At 43.3% G+C, this 15,280-nt stretch overlaps 1 long non-coding RNA gene and 8 other non-coding genes across 9 annotated transcripts; 1 reads left to right on the forward strand and 8 right to left on the reverse strand.

Annotated features, from left to right (window-relative positions):
* Positions 1-994: 994 nt before the first annotated feature.
* Positions 995-1,185, reverse strand: LOC127609514 (U2 spliceosomal RNA). The gene has a single exon (XR_007964642.1). It is a non-coding gene; the product is annotated as a U2 spliceosomal RNA (small nuclear RNA).
* Positions 1,186-1,716: 531 nt separating this feature from the next.
* LOC127609526 (U1 spliceosomal RNA) lies at positions 1,717-1,880 on the reverse strand. The gene has a single exon (XR_007964652.1). It is a non-coding gene; the product is annotated as a U1 spliceosomal RNA (small nuclear RNA).
* Positions 1,881-2,719: 839 nt separating this feature from the next.
* On the reverse strand, positions 2,720-2,909 carry LOC127609484 (U2 spliceosomal RNA). Its single transcript, XR_007964612.1, has one exon. It is a non-coding gene; the product is annotated as a U2 spliceosomal RNA (small nuclear RNA).
* A 2,858-nt stretch (positions 2,910-5,767) lies between these two features.
* LOC127609528 (U1 spliceosomal RNA) lies at positions 5,768-5,931 on the reverse strand. The gene has a single exon (XR_007964654.1). It is a non-coding gene; the product is annotated as a U1 spliceosomal RNA (small nuclear RNA).
* Positions 5,932-6,786: 855 nt separating this feature from the next.
* Positions 6,787-6,976, reverse strand: LOC127609494 (U2 spliceosomal RNA). The gene has a single exon (XR_007964622.1). It is a non-coding gene; the product is annotated as a U2 spliceosomal RNA (small nuclear RNA).
* Positions 6,977-10,667: 3,691 nt separating this feature from the next.
* LOC127609297 (uncharacterized) lies at positions 10,668-12,109 on the reverse strand. The gene is made up of 3 exons (XR_007964517.1): positions 11,622-12,109; positions 11,347-11,460; positions 10,668-11,245 (listed from the first exon to the last, which is right to left on the reverse strand). It is a non-coding gene; the product is annotated as an uncharacterized LOC127609297 (long non-coding RNA).
* Positions 12,110-12,269: 160 nt separating this feature from the next.
* On the reverse strand, positions 12,270-12,433 carry LOC127609530 (U1 spliceosomal RNA). The gene has a single exon (XR_007964655.1). It is a non-coding gene; the product is annotated as a U1 spliceosomal RNA (small nuclear RNA).
* Positions 12,434-13,272: 839 nt separating this feature from the next.
* Positions 13,273-13,462, reverse strand: LOC127609485 (U2 spliceosomal RNA). The gene has a single exon (XR_007964614.1). It is a non-coding gene; the product is annotated as a U2 spliceosomal RNA (small nuclear RNA).
* A 1,334-nt stretch (positions 13,463-14,796) lies between these two features.
* LOC127609495 (U2 spliceosomal RNA) lies at positions 14,797-14,986 on the forward strand. The gene has a single exon (XR_007964623.1). It is a non-coding gene; the product is annotated as a U2 spliceosomal RNA (small nuclear RNA).
* The last annotated feature ends 294 nt before the right edge of the window (positions 14,987-15,280 follow it).

Here is a 15,280-nt window from a genome sequence, read left to right on the forward strand (position 1 = left end):
GGCGGGGGGTTAAAAGCATGACTTTGCATTCCTTAAAATGTACAATACAATACAATACAATACATGCTGATTTATATAGCGCTTTCACAACAGCGGCAGCTGTAACAAAGCGCTTTACAAAACAGTTAACATAAAGTAAAATAATAAACACAACACATAACATAAAACACGGACAGTCGTGCAGTCCTAACTACTTTTCCGTCACACGCTTTGTTGTTTGAAGCAGTTTGAGATGAAAGAGGAGAGAATCAAAGTGTCCTTTAACCAGTGGATCAGAGACGTCATGCTCAAAATGTGCACACGTCGGCTACAAGCTAAGTTTCAAAGTCAACAACAGGAAGCTGTAGCATCCATTGACGAAAAAGAGATTGGTTCACTTCTCCTGTCCCATGGAAATCCATTTCAATTCCAAGCGGTGACTCACGGTCCCAAATACGCATCGGCGCTCTTCGCAAACGCTCCTCTCAGAAAAATGACTTAGTTTGAATTTCTTTTATCTTGAGAGCAAAAAATGTTTTTAAAAGTCTAGAAAATTGGAGAAAGTTGCAAAATAAAGAAATATTTCCCGGACAGAAAGGAGTAGGAAAAGTTTGACTGAGAATAGTGTTAATCTCATGTGAAGTATGGCTTCAAAAAAGGACGATTTGAGAGATGCAACTTCCTTGGAATAAATTTCATCCCGCCTAAAGAGATTATTAATATTACAATTTTGCAAAGTTTGTCATTTTTGAACGAGGTTATCTCCATCTACAGCAGTAGTAACACATTTCCATGCACAATGTTTTTCTAACCCTCTAGCACACAAGTACAATTTGCACACACATGGGAGACACAGGACAATTTCTGTACAAGTGTATAACTTGCTCACTCAAATACTGCACTTGACACATAAAATTTGATCATCAAAAGGGTCTGAATCTTTGAAGGACAATTGGGCCTACTATATTAACACATTGGATTGCAAGGATCGTTGGTAAACTGCTTTTGACCATGAGAGGATTGCACCGTTCCTGGAGGTACTGCAATACCAGGTCGATGCGTGGAATGGACGGAGCAAGCCCCTATTCCATCTCCCAGTTCCAAAAATCAATTTAATATATGGTCCCCGGATAGGGGACGTATCAGATATTAAAATGATAAGAACAGATACTACACTTGATCTTAGCCAAAAGGCCGAGAAGCGATAACGCTGAACTGCCTCAAGGGACAATCTCTTTACTGACAGTGATAGCTACAGTCATGGTGACAAGAGTCAAATAACCAAAAACAAAACCCATTTACACGCCAAACAACAACTACAAACAGTTGAGTGATAATGAGGGCAGATGTGTGGTTTGCTAGCCTGCAAATGAAACAAAAGTGAAGCAACTGCTGGGTATTGTGGGTCATGTGACCCAAGAATGTCCAATAGGAAAGCAGCAATGCAATGTACCCCATTTTCTGCTACCACAAGTGTTCTAAATAACCCAATGACGGATTTCCAGTGATAGAACACAAATGTAGCGTTTGTTTTAATTTTGTGGTGAAAAGCCGTTTGATTAACATTTGACAGAAAGGCTGAAACGCAAGCGGCACTCCTCAACCCACTCACTACACCATGTTAGCTGATATTAACACCCAGTCATTTCAACAACTCAACAACCTTTGTGTGAGAACCTTATTTGTTCACAACAATAATACTATCATAAAGAAGCAATCTGCCATTCACCGGTGAATCAGGGGAGAGCGCGAACGCAGTCCCCCACTACCAGAAATTATGCAGTCGAGATTCCCACATTTGGGGAATTCGCAGGGGTCAGCACAGCCGGAGTGCAATGGCTGAGCCTCGCCCTGGGTGAACCACCTTCTTGATCATGGTATCTCCCCTGCCAGGTAAGTATGAGTTGTACAAGTCACCAGCCCACAGTCTTCAGCACACACACCATCTTCAGTCACGGGATCCTCTACCAAACGCACATAAACTCACTGGCTGAGGCAACATCCGTAGTACCTTTGGATTGTGTCATGAACTAACCCATTTTAAGTGAGGTCAAAAGAATTTGCAAAAACAATCCCATCATTCATTGCTTCTTTTCGCCCAAGAATGCAAAGCCAGAATCGTCCCTCCCCACAACAACTCACTTTGTGTTTCTTTTTGTGGTCAGGAACAGAATTTAATGCTGCTGCCATCTCGCGGTGTTTGTAACACCAAACAATCTTTCGCGACACTTGATTTAAATACATTTTAGATGAGTCAACTACTAATATTTATTAGCACAGTATTAAAAAAATCTACATTCGGAAATGTACGTTTGAATCCTTATCCTTTTATACTGAGCTCTTTGATTGTTTTTATCTTGAAGGCAAAAAAAGAAAAAAATAATCCAGAAAATTTGAGAGACTTGCAACATTTTTAAAAACTCCGAGAAAAAGGACTAGCATTAAGGTTGATTGAGAATCATGTCAATCTCACAAGAGTTACTGCTTCAAAAAATTAGTTGATGGGAGACGCAACTTTCTTGGAATAGGTTCTACCCCACTGAAAAAGATTAACATTCACATTTCAGAAACTTAATCTTTCAAAGATGGATTTTTATCCATCTACAATAATGGACCACATTTACAAGCTTCACCTTTGAAGTATCAAAACATAAAAAACTTTCATACCAACTCTGATGATGATTACAAGTATGGAAAGACAGCACTTATTTTCGTAAGTAGTATTGCTATTGACCATCAGAGGGTGTGCACCGTTCCTGGAGGTACTGCAATACCAGGTCGATGCGTGGAGTGGACGGAGCAAGCCCCTATTCCATCTCCCAGTTCCAAAAATCAATTTAATAAATGGTCCCCGATAGGGGACGTATCAGATATTAAACTGATAAGAACAGATACTACACTTGATCTTAGCCAAAAGGCCGAGAAGCGATAACTCCGAACTGCCTCAAGGGACAATGTCATTCCCGACAGTGCTGGCTACAGTCATGGTGACAAAAGTCAAATCACCACAAACAAAACGCATTTACACGCCAAACAACAATTACAAACAGTTAAGTGATAATGAGGCCAACTGTGTGGTTTGCTAGCCTGCAAATGAAACAAAAGTGAAGCAATACCGATCGGTCGCCCGTGCAGCATTGGGTCTTTCTGACCACAATTTAATCCACTTAATACCTACATACAGACAGAAAGTCAAATGTGCTAACCCGATTATTAAGACTGTGAAAAAATGGACAGATGAAGCAAAGCTAGCTCTACAAGAATGCTTAGATTGCACTGACTGGGGTGTCTTTGAAACTTCAACGGGCACACTGGATGAATACACAGACACTGTAACATCATACATCAGTTTCTGTGAGGACATGTGTGTACCAACGAAGTCCTTCCGCTCCTTCAACAATAACAAGCCATGGTTTACTCCCAAACTCAGGCAACTCAAGAAAGAGAAAGAGGCCGCATTTAGAAGTGGAGATCGGGCACTGTACAAACACGCCCGAAACCAATTGACAAAGGAAATTAACATCGCTAAGAGAAGCTATGCAGAGAGGCTGAAAAGACAGTTCTCTGCTAACGACTCTGCATCTGTGTGGAATGGCCTGAAAGCAATCACTAACTATAGAATGCCATCCTCCCAAACAGTGGACAATAAGGGTCTTGCTAATGAACTAAACATGTTTTTCTGCCGATTTGAAAAGGACACTCCCATTTCCCACACACACCCACCTCTACCAGAAACTACTCTATCTACATCCCCCACCCCCACACCCTCTTTTTCTCCACTACAAATCCACGAACAAGACGTGAGACGGCTCTTCAATCAGCAGAAGATCAAGAAAGCTGCGGGGCCCGACAAAGTGGCCCCCTCCTGCCTGAAAGTCTGCGCTGACCAGCTGGCTCCGGTCTTCACACAAATCTTCAACAGATCCCTGGAGCTGTGTGAGGTCCCATCCTGCTTCAAACAGTCTACCATCATGCCAGTTGCCAAGAAATCGGCAACATCGGAACTGAACGACTATAGGCCCGTCGCCCTGACGTCTGTGGTCATGAAGTCCTTTGAACGCCTTGTGCTGAACCACCTAAAGAACGTCACCGGACCCCTGCTGGACCCTCTCCAGTTTGCTACCGGGCAAACGGTCTGTGGAAGACGCAGTCAACATAGGTCTGCACTACATCCTCGAGCACCTCGACAGCAGAGGGACCTACGCAATAATTCTGTTTGTGGATTTCAGCTCTGCATTCAACACCGTCATCCCAGAACTCCTCACTCCTAACTTCTCCACCTCGGTGTGTTCCCTACAATCTGCCAGTGGATCCTCAGCTTCTTGACGGGACGGACACAACAGGTGAGACTGGGAGCAACAACATCATCAACACGCACCACCAGCACTGGAGCCCCACAGGGATGTGTCCTCTCTCCACTGCTCTTCTCCCTCTACACAAACGACTGCACCTCAACAAATCCAGCTGTCAAACTCATAAAGTTCGCAGACGACACCACGGTCATCGGTCTTATCAAAGACGGCGACGAGTCTGCGTACCGCCAACAAGTGGAGCAGCTGGAGCTCTGGTGCAGACGACACAACCTCGGGCTGAACACGCTCAAGACTGTAGAGATGATCGTGGACTTCAGGAAACATTCTTCTCCACAGTTGCCCCTCACACTATCCAACTGCCCTGTGTCAACCGTCGAGACCTTCAAGTTCCTGGGAATCACAGTCTCCCAGGACATGAAGTGGGAAGTCAACACCATCTCCATCCTGAAAAGGGCCCAGCCGAGGATGTACTTCCTGAGGCTGCCGAGGAAGCACGGTCTGCCACAGGAGGTGCTACGACAGTTCTACACGGCATTCATCGAATCAATCCTGTGTTCTTCCATCACGGTTTGGTTTGGGGCCGCCACAAAAAAGGACAAAATACGACTTCAACGGACAGTTAGGACGGCGGAAAAAATCATTGGCACCGGCCTACCCACTCTTGAGGACTTGCACACTGCAAGGATCAAGACAAGGGCACGGAAAATACTCCTGGATCCCCCGCACCCTGCCCACCATCTTTTCCAGCTACTCCCCTCAGGCAGGCGCTACAGATCCATGCGCACCAAATCCAGCAGACACTTAAACAGCTTCTTCCCTCTAGCCATTAACTCCCTAAACAGTCACTGACGTGGTCACTCTCTTGTACTACAAATACTGCTACTGGTCACTCTAAAATGGTTCAATGATTTTCTGCACCAACTGTACAAACTGTCACCGTATTGTATTCTACCACTGATCACTTTAGCTCTGCTTGATACTTTGCACATTGTCTCACTTACATTACGAAATGCCCTTGCATACCTATTTGTCATGTCCTTGTTTACGATGATACTAATGCAGCGTGTTATACCGGAGACAAATTCCTTGTGTGTTCTACATACTTGTCCAATAAAGATGATTCGGATTCTCAACTGCTAGGTATTGTGGGTCAAGTATGTCCAATAGGAAAGCAGCAATGCAACGTACCCCATTTTCTGCTACCACAATGTTTTAGGTGGACAAATAACCCAATGAGGGATTTCCAGTGACGGAACATAAATGTAGCTGTTATTTTAATTTTGTGATGAAAAGCCATATTTGATCAACATTTGACAGAAAGACTGGAACTCATGCAGCTCTCCTCAACCCATTCACTATATCAGCACCAGCGCCATTTCAACTACTCCGCAACCTTTGTGTGAACTTTATTTGTTGTTAAACTTGTTCACAGAATTAAGATCACAATGATAACAATTTGCCATTGACCAGTGAATCAGGGGAGAGCGCGAACGCAGTCCCCCACTACCAGAAATTATGCAGTCGAGATTCCCACATTTGGGGAATTCGCAGGGGTCAGCACAGCCGGAGTGCAATGGCTGAGCCTCGCCCTGGGTGAACCACCTTCTTGATCATGGTATCTCCCCTGCCAGGTAAGTATGAGTTGTACAAGTCACCAGCCCACAGTCTTCAGCACACACACCATCTTCAGTCACGGGATCCTCTACCAAACGCACATAAACTCACTGGCTGAGGCAACATCCGTAGTACCTTTGGATTGTGTCATGAACTAACCCATTTTAAGTGAGGTCAAAAGAATTTGCAAAAACAATCCCATCATTCATTGCTTCTTTTCGCCCAAGAATGCAAAGCCAGAATCGTCCCTCCCCCCCAACAACTCAGTTTGTGTTTCTTTTTGTGGTCAGGAACAGAATTTAATGCTGCTGCCATCTCGCGGTGTTTGTAACACCAAACAATCTTTCGCGACACTTGATTTAAATACATTTTAGATGAGTCAACTACTAATATTTATTAGCACAGTATTAAAAAAATCTACATTCGGAAATGTACGTTTGAATCCTTATCCTTTTATATTGAGCTCTTTGATTGTTTTTATCTTGAAGGCAAAAAAAGAAAAAAATAATCCAGAAAATTTGAGAGACTTGCAACATTTTTAAAATCTCCGGGAAAAAGGACTAGCATTAAGGTTGATTGAGAATCATGTCAATCTCACAAGAGTTACTGCTTCAAAAAATTAGTTGATGGGAGACGCAACTTTCTTGGAATAGGTTCTACCCCACTGAAAAAGATTAACATTCACATTTCAGAAACTTAATCTTTCAAAGATGGATTTTTATCCATCTACAATAATGGACCACATTTTCAAGCTTCACCTTTGAAGTATCAAAACATAAAAAACTTTCATACCAATTCTGATATTACACTTCTAAGTGATGATTACAAGTATGGAAAGACAGCACTTATTTTCATAAGTAATATTGCTATTGACCATCAGAGGGTGTGCACCGTTCCTGGAGGTACTGCAATACCAGGTCGATGCGTGGAGTGGACGGAGCAAGCCCCTATTCCATCTCCCAGTTCCAAAAATCAATTTAATATATGGTCCCCGATAGAGGACGTATCAGATATTAAACTGATAAGAACAGATACTACACTTGATCTTAGCCAAAAGGCCGAGAAGCGATAACTCCGAACTGCCTCAAGGGACAATGTCATTCCCGACAGTGCTGGCTACAGTCATGGTGACAAAAGTCAAATCACCACAAACAAAACGCATTTACACACCAAACAACAATTACAAACAGTTAAGTGATAATGAGGCCAACTGTGTGGTTTGCTAGCCTGCAAATGAAACAAAAGTGAAGCAATACCGATCGGTCGCCCGTGCAGCATTGGGTCTTTCTGACCACAATTTAATCCACTTAATACCTACATACAGACAGAAAGTCAAATGTGCTAACCCGATTATTAAGACTGTGAAAAAATGGACAGATGAAGCAAAGCTAGCTCTACAAGAATGCTTAGATTGCACTGACTGGGGTGTCTTTGAAACTTCAACGGGCACACTGGATGAATACACAGACACTGTAACATCATACATCAGTTTCTGTGAGGACATGTGTGTACCAACGAAGTCCTTCCGCTCCTTCAACAATAACAAGCCATGGTTTACTCCCAAACTCAGGCAACTCAAGAAAGAGAAAGAGGCCGCATTTAGAAGTGGAGATCGGGCACTGTACAAACACGCCCGAAACCAATTGACAAAGGAAATTAACATCGCTAAGAGAAGCTATGCAGAGAGGCTGAAAAGACAGTTCTCTGCTAACGACTCTGCATCTGTGTGGAATGGCCTGAAAGCAATCACTAACTATAGAATGCCATCCTCCCAAACAGTGGACAATAAGGGTCTTGCTAATGAACTAAACATGTTTTTCTGCCGATTTGAAAAGGACACTCCCATTTCCCACACACACCCACCTCTACCAGAAACTACTCTATCTACATCCCCCACCCCCACACCCTCTTTTTCTCCACTACAAATCCACGAACAAGACGTGAGACGGCTCTTCAATCAGCAGAAGATCAAGAAAGCTGCGGGGCCCGACAAAGTGGCCCCCTCCTGCCTGAAAGTCTGCGCTGACCAGCTGGCTCCGGTCTTCACACAAATCTTCAACAGATCCCTGGAGCTGTGTGAGGTCCCATCCTGCTTCAAACAGTCTACCATCATGCCAGTTGCCAAGAAATCGGCAACATCGGAACTGAACGACTATAGGCCCGTCGCCCTGACGTCTGTGGTCATGAAGTCCTTTGAACGCCTTGTGCTGAACCACCTAAAGAACGTCACCGGACCCCTGCTGGACCCTCTCCAGTTTGCCTACCGGGCAAACGGTCTGTGGAAGACGCAGTCAACATAGGTCTGCACTACATCCTCGAGCACCTCGACAGCAGAGGGACCTACGCAATAATTCTGTTTGTGGATTTCAGCTCTGCATTCAACACCGTCATCCCAGAACTCCTCACTCCTAACTTCTCCACCTCGGTGTGTTCCCTACAATCTGCCAGTGGATCCTCAGCTTCTTGACGGGACGGACACAACAGGTGAGACTGGGAGCAACAACATCATCAACACGCACCACCAGCACTGGAGCCCCACAGGGATGTGTCCTCTCTCCACTGCTCTTCTCCCTCTACACAAACGACTGCACCTCAACAAATCCAGCTGTCAAACTCATAAAGTTCGCAGACGACACCACGGTCATCGGTCTTATCAAAGACGGCGACGAGTCTGCGTACCGCCAACAAGTGGAGCAGCTGGAGCTCTGGTGCAGACGACACAACCTCGGGCTGAACACGCTCAAGACTGTAGAGATGATCGTGGACTTCAGGAAACATTCTTCTCCACAGTTGCCCCTCACACTATCCAACTGCCCTGTGTCAACCGTCGAGACCTTCAAGTTCCTGGGAATCACAGTCTCCCAGGACATGAAGTGGGAAGTCAACACCATCTCCATCCTGAAAAGGGCCCAGCCGAGGATGTACTTCCTGAGGCTGCCGAGGAAGCATGGTCTGCCACAGGAGGTGCTACGACAGTTCTACACGGCAGTCATCGAATCAATCCTGTGTTCTTCCATCACGGTTTGGTTTGGGGCCGCCACAAAAAAGGACAAAATACGACTTCAACGGACAGTTAGGACGGCGGAAAAAATCATTGGCACCGGCCTACCCACTCTTGAGGACTTGCACACTGCAAGGATCAAGACAAGGGCACGGAAAATACTCCTGGATCCCCCGCACCCTGCCCACCATCTTTTCCAGCTACTCCCCTCAGGCAGGCGCTACAGATCCATGCGCACCAAATCCAGCAGACACTTAAACAGCTTCTTCCCTCTAGCCATTAACTCCCTAAACAGTCACTGACGTGGTCACTCTCTTGTACTACAAATACTGCTACTGGTCACTCTAAAATGGTTCAATGATTTTCTGCACCAACTGTACAAACTGTCACCGTATTGTATTCTACCACTGATCACTTTAGCTCTGCTTGATACTTTGCACATTGTCTCACTTACATTACGAAATGCCCTTGCATACCTATTTGTCATGTCCTTGTTTACGATGATACTAATGCAGCGTGTTATACCGGAGACAAATTCTTTGTGTGTTCTACATACTTGTCCAATAAAGATGATTCGGATTCTCAACTGCTAGGTATTGTGGGTCAAGTATGTCCAATAGGAAAGCAGCAATGCAACGTACCCCATTTTCTGCTACCACAATGTTTTAGGTGGACAAATAACCCAATGAGGGATTTCCAGTGACGGAACATAAATGTAGCTGTTATTTTAATTTTGTGATGAAAAGCCATATTTGATCAACATTTGACAGAAAGACTGGAACTCATGCAGCTCTCCTCAACCCACTCACTATATCAGCACCAGCGCCATTTCAACTACTCCGCAACCTTTGTGTTAGTGATGGGTCCATGAGGCCTCATGAGGCGTGTCGACACACTGACACACTGTGTTGATACTGTGCTGATACTGTGTCACTGACCACTGCCACCTGCTGGACCTTCAAGATCCCTGCATCCAACCCACTCAACAGACTGAACTGACTGATAATTTTTTTGTATATTGAACATATAATATAATATACAATTCGGTAATAAATTGGCAAAAAGTGAATGTAAGATATAAAAAAAGGAAAAGAAAATAGTCATCATCACAAATATGTGTTCAAAGGAGTAGAAAGAAGTAAAAAAAACCCTAGAGTCCTACCCCTTCTTATATATGAATTGATCATTTTTCAAAATAGAAAAGAAAGTCTACATATCAACAAATGCTTTTACCCTTATGTATGCTGTACTTATACATTTTTACAACTTTAGGTTTGTATATACAGTACATACTCATTGGAGCACAAGTATATGTCGATTTTCTCATATTCATAATGGATGCTACATTTCATTAATATATTAAATAATCTCATCAATGTATTGCTATATTTCATGGGTGTATCGAATTTATTAGCTTAATTCTGATTTGTGTAGTTGTCTTGTACTACTCTCAAATTCATTTTTAATCTCAGCAAGAGAGTTACTCATTTTACTGGTCCGTTTCAGAATCATTCCACAGATTTACACCTATTACAGATACACTCCTTTGCGTGATGTTTGTTCGTGTTTTGGATTCTTCTGTATAGGTTAGTACCCCTTAAATTATGACAACTTTCTCGAATTTTAAAAAGCTTCTGGATGTTTTGGCAAAGGAGGTTATCGTGTGCTTTGTACATTGATTGGGCGATTTTGAAGTCAACCAGGTCATGAGATTTCATTGTTTAATTTGATAAACAGTGGATTTGTGGATTCCGTCTATTTGGAGCCAGTGATTGTTTTAAAACTACAATACAAAGCAATCAGAACAGTGTTTTACTGGCATTTCCCCATATTTCCACACAATAGGTCAAATATGGAAGTAATAAAAGTGTGTACAAGGATTTCTTATTCAGCACATCCTTAGTTTTGGGAGGATCCCTATGGTTTGGGATATTTTTCTTTTATTATCTATTATGTAGCTGCCAGCACGGTTTTGCATCTACAACTGTTCCAAGACATTTTCATAAGGTCATTCATCGATTTGATGAAGTGTATACTATATCATTCACATCCATGCATTCATTCATTTTGCAACATTCAATGTGTTCAAATAATGTGAAGATCATTTGAATGAGGATGCTTGTGGGCTTTGATTTCACATGTTTATTGTGAAAAATAAGATGCTCCAATGTTTTAAACTTCAGCCTGTTGAGTCTTTTACAAGCAATTTCTCCTGCTGTGAAGAACACACGCTCACAAGGGATGGATGTGGCTGGCGTACAAAGGAACTCCTTTGCGAGGTGGGAGAGGTTTGGGAAAGAAGTGTGTTGGTCCTTCCAGTACAGCTGCTTCCTGGAACCTTGATTGTCAAACATGGAGTGGAGAGTCAACCAATAATTACTGATTGTCAATTAATCATCAACATAGCAACCGTGAAAAGATGAGTGAACGTTTGTATACCTGGCGTAATACCGGGTGTATCGCGAACTTCATTCTCATGCTTGGCCCGATAATGCCTCAGCATGGTGGAGGTGCTTCTGTTGGCGAATTGACTTGGCAAATTCGACATTTCACCTGTAATGAAATGTGAATAAGAAGTAACTAAGAGTTACCTTGAAGTGTATTCGGATTAGAATGGTACAACACGTCAATAATCTGAGAGGCACTCGGCGAGTGCCTCTCGCCGAGAGGCTCTCGGCGACAGAAGGCGATTTGAATAAATAAATAAATAATACCTTATTCTCCAGGACATCAAAATTGTCCCACACGGCGGATGATTTGCGTCTCTGCTCCATAATCGGCAAGGAAGGCAAGGCACGAACACGAAGTCTGCACTGACACGAGCTTCGACAAGCGAGCGTGAGTGAGGTCTGGCTTGTTTCGGCAGGTGTTCCTTATAAACACTGTGTGGCGGGCTTTTGCTGCGTCAACGCCCTCTGCACCGAGTCGACGCCCCCTGGACTAAGTGGCGCAGCCTGTACTGTGCCAAGCAGCCGATGCAGGTGCAGTTCACGTGTCAATTAGCAGCCTGGACTGTGTCAACGCAGCCGATGTGTCAATTAGCAGCCTGGACTGTGTCAACACAGTCGATGTGTCAATTAGCAGCCTGGACTGTGTCAACGCAGCCGGTGTGTCAATTAGAAGCCTGGACTGTGTCAACGCAGTTCACGTGTCAATCACGTGACGTAATGAGCCAGCACATGCATCGACACGTGGTTTGCTCTGTGAGCCCGGCGCATGTGGTTTGCTCTGTGAGCCCGGCGCATGAGTCAATGCATCGGTGTCGCTGGACCCATCACTACTTTGTGTGAACCTTATATGTTGTCAAACTTGTTCACAGAATTAAGATCACAACGATAACAATTTGCCATTGACCAGTGAATCAGGGGAGAGCGCGAACGCAGTCCCCCACTACCAGAAATTATGCAGTCGAGATTCCCACATTTGGGGAATTCGCAGGGGTCAGCACAGCCGGAGTGCAATGGCTGAGCCTCGCCCTGGGTGAACCACCTTCTTGATCATGGTATCTCCCCTGCCAGGTAAGTATGAGTTGTACAAGTCACCAGCCCACAGTCTTCAGCACACACACCATCTTCAGTCACGGGATCCTCTACCAAACGCACATAAACTCACTGGCTGAGGCAACATCCGTAGTACCTTTGGATTGTGTCATGAACTAACCCATTTTAAGTGAGGTCAAAAGAATTTGCAAAAACAATCCCATCATTCATTGCTTCTTTTCGCCCAAGAATGCAAAGCCAGAATCGTCCCTCCCCACAACAACTCACTTTGTGTTTCTTTTTGTGGTCAGGAACAGAATTTAATGCTGCTGCCATCTCGCGGTGTTTGTAACACCAAACAATCTTTCGCGACACTTGATTTAAATACATTTTAGATGAGTCAACTACTAATATTTATTAGCACAGTATTAAAAAAATCTACATTCGGAAATGTACGTTTGAATCCTTATCCTTTTATACTGAGCTCTTTGATTGTTTTTATCTTGAAGGCAAAAAAAGAAAAAAATAATCCAGAAAATTTGAGAGACTTGCAACATTTTTAAAAACTCCGAGAAAAAGGACTAGCATTAAGGTTGATTGAGAATCATGTCAATCTCACAAGAGTTACTGCTTCAAAAAATTAGTTGATGGGAGACGCAACTTTCTTGGAATAGGTTCTACCCCACTGAAAAAGATTAACATTCACATTTCAGAAACTTAATCTTTCAAAGATGGATTTTTATCCATCTACAATAATGGACCACATTTACAAGCTTCACCTTTGAAGTATCAAAACATAAAAAACTTTCATACCAACTCTGATGATGATTACAAGTATGGAAAGACAGCACTTATTTTCGTAAGTAGTATTGCTATTGACCATCAGAGGGTGTGCACCGTTCCTGGAGGTACTGCAATACCAGGTCGATGCGTGGAGTGGACGGAGCAAGCCCCTATTCCATCTCCCAGTTCCAAAAATCAATTTAATAAATGGTCCCCGATAGGGGACGTATCAGATATTAAACTGATAAGAACAGATACTACACTTGATCTTAGCCAAAAGGCCGAGAAGCGATAACTCCGAACTGCCTCAAGGGACAATGTCATTCCCGACAGTGCTGGCTACAGTCATGGTGACAAAAGTCAAATCACCACAAACAAAACGCATTTACACGCCAAACAACAATTACAAACAGTTAAGTGATAATGAGGCCAACTGTGTGGTTTGCTAGCCTGCAAATGAAACAAAAGTGAAGCAATACCGATCGGTCGCCCGTGCAGCATTGGGTCTTTCTGACCACAATTTAATCCACTTAATACCTACATACAGACAGAAAGTCAAATGTGCTAACCCGATTATTAAGACTGTGAAAAAATGGACAGATGAAGCAAAGCTAGCTCTACAAGAATGCTTAGATTGCACTGACTGGGGTGTCTTTGAAACTTCAACGGGCACACTGGATGAATACACAGACACTGTAACATCATACATCAGTTTCTGTGAGGACATGTGTGTACCAACGAAGTCCTTCCGCTCCTTCAACAATAACAAGCCATGGTTTACTCCCAAACTCAGGCAACTCAAGAAAGAGAAAGAGGCCGCATTTAGAAGTGGAGATCGGGCACTGTACAAACACGCCCGAAACCAATTGACAAAGGAAATTAACATCGCTAAGAGAAGCTATGCAGAGAGGCTGAAAAGACAGTTCTCTGCTAACGACTCTGCATCTGTGTGGAATGGCCTGAAAGCAATCACTAACTATAGAATGCCATCCTCCCAAACAGTGGACAATAAGGGTCTTGCTAATGAACTAAACATGTTTTTCTGCCGATTTGAAAAGGACACTCCCATTTCCCACAGTGCCCGATCTCCACTTCTAAATGCGGCCTCTTTCTCTTTCTTGAGTTGCCTGAGTTTGGGAGTAAACCATGGCTTGTTATTGTTGAAGGAGCGGAAGGACTTCGTTGGTACACACATGTCCTCACAGAAACTGATGTATGATGTTACAGTGTCTGTGTATTCATCCAGTGTGCCCGTTGAAGTTTCAAAGACGCCCCAGTCAGTGCAATCTAAGCATTCTTGTAGAGCTAGCTTTGCTTCATCTGTCCATTTTTTCACAGTCTTAATAATCGGGTTAGCACATTTGACTTTCTGTCTGTATGTAGGTATTAAGTGGATTAAATTGTGGTCAGAAAGACCCAATGCTGCACGGGCGACCGATCTGTATTGCTTCACTTTTGTTTCATTTGCAGGCTAGCAAACCACACAGTTGGCCTCATTATCACTTAACTGTTTGTAATTGTTGTTTGGTGTGTAAATGCGTTTTGTTTGTGGTGATTTGACTTTTGTCACCATGACTGTAGCCAGCACTGTCGGGAATGACATTGTCCCTTGAGGCAGTTCGGAGTTATCGCTTCTCGGCCTTTTGGCTAAGATCAAGTGTAGTATCTGTTCTTATCAGTTTAATATCTGATACGTCCTCTATCGGGGACCATATATTAAATTGATTTTTGGAACTGGGAGATGGAATAGGGGCTTGCTCCGTCCACTCCACGCATCGACCTGGTATTGCAGTACCTCCAGGAACGGTGCACACCCTCTGATGGTCAACAGCAATATTACTTATGAAAATAAGTGCTGTCTTTCCATACTTGTAATCATCACTTAGAAGTGTAATATCAGAATTGGTATGAAAGTTTTTTATGTTTTGATACTTCAAAGGTGAAGCTTGAAAATGTGGTCCATTATTGTAGATGGATAAAAATCCATCTTTGAAAGATTAAGTTTCTGAAATGTGAATGTTAATCTTTTTCAGTGGGGTAGAACCTATTCCAAGAAAGTTGCGTCTCCCATCAACTAATTTTTTGAAGCAGTAACTCTTGTGAGATTGACA

The sequence above is a fragment of the Hippocampus zosterae genome, chromosome 10 (assembly GCF_025434085.1).
Source record: "Hippocampus zosterae strain Florida chromosome 10, ASM2543408v3, whole genome shotgun sequence".
Lineage (NCBI taxonomy): Eukaryota > Metazoa > Chordata > Actinopteri > Syngnathiformes > Syngnathidae > Hippocampus > Hippocampus zosterae.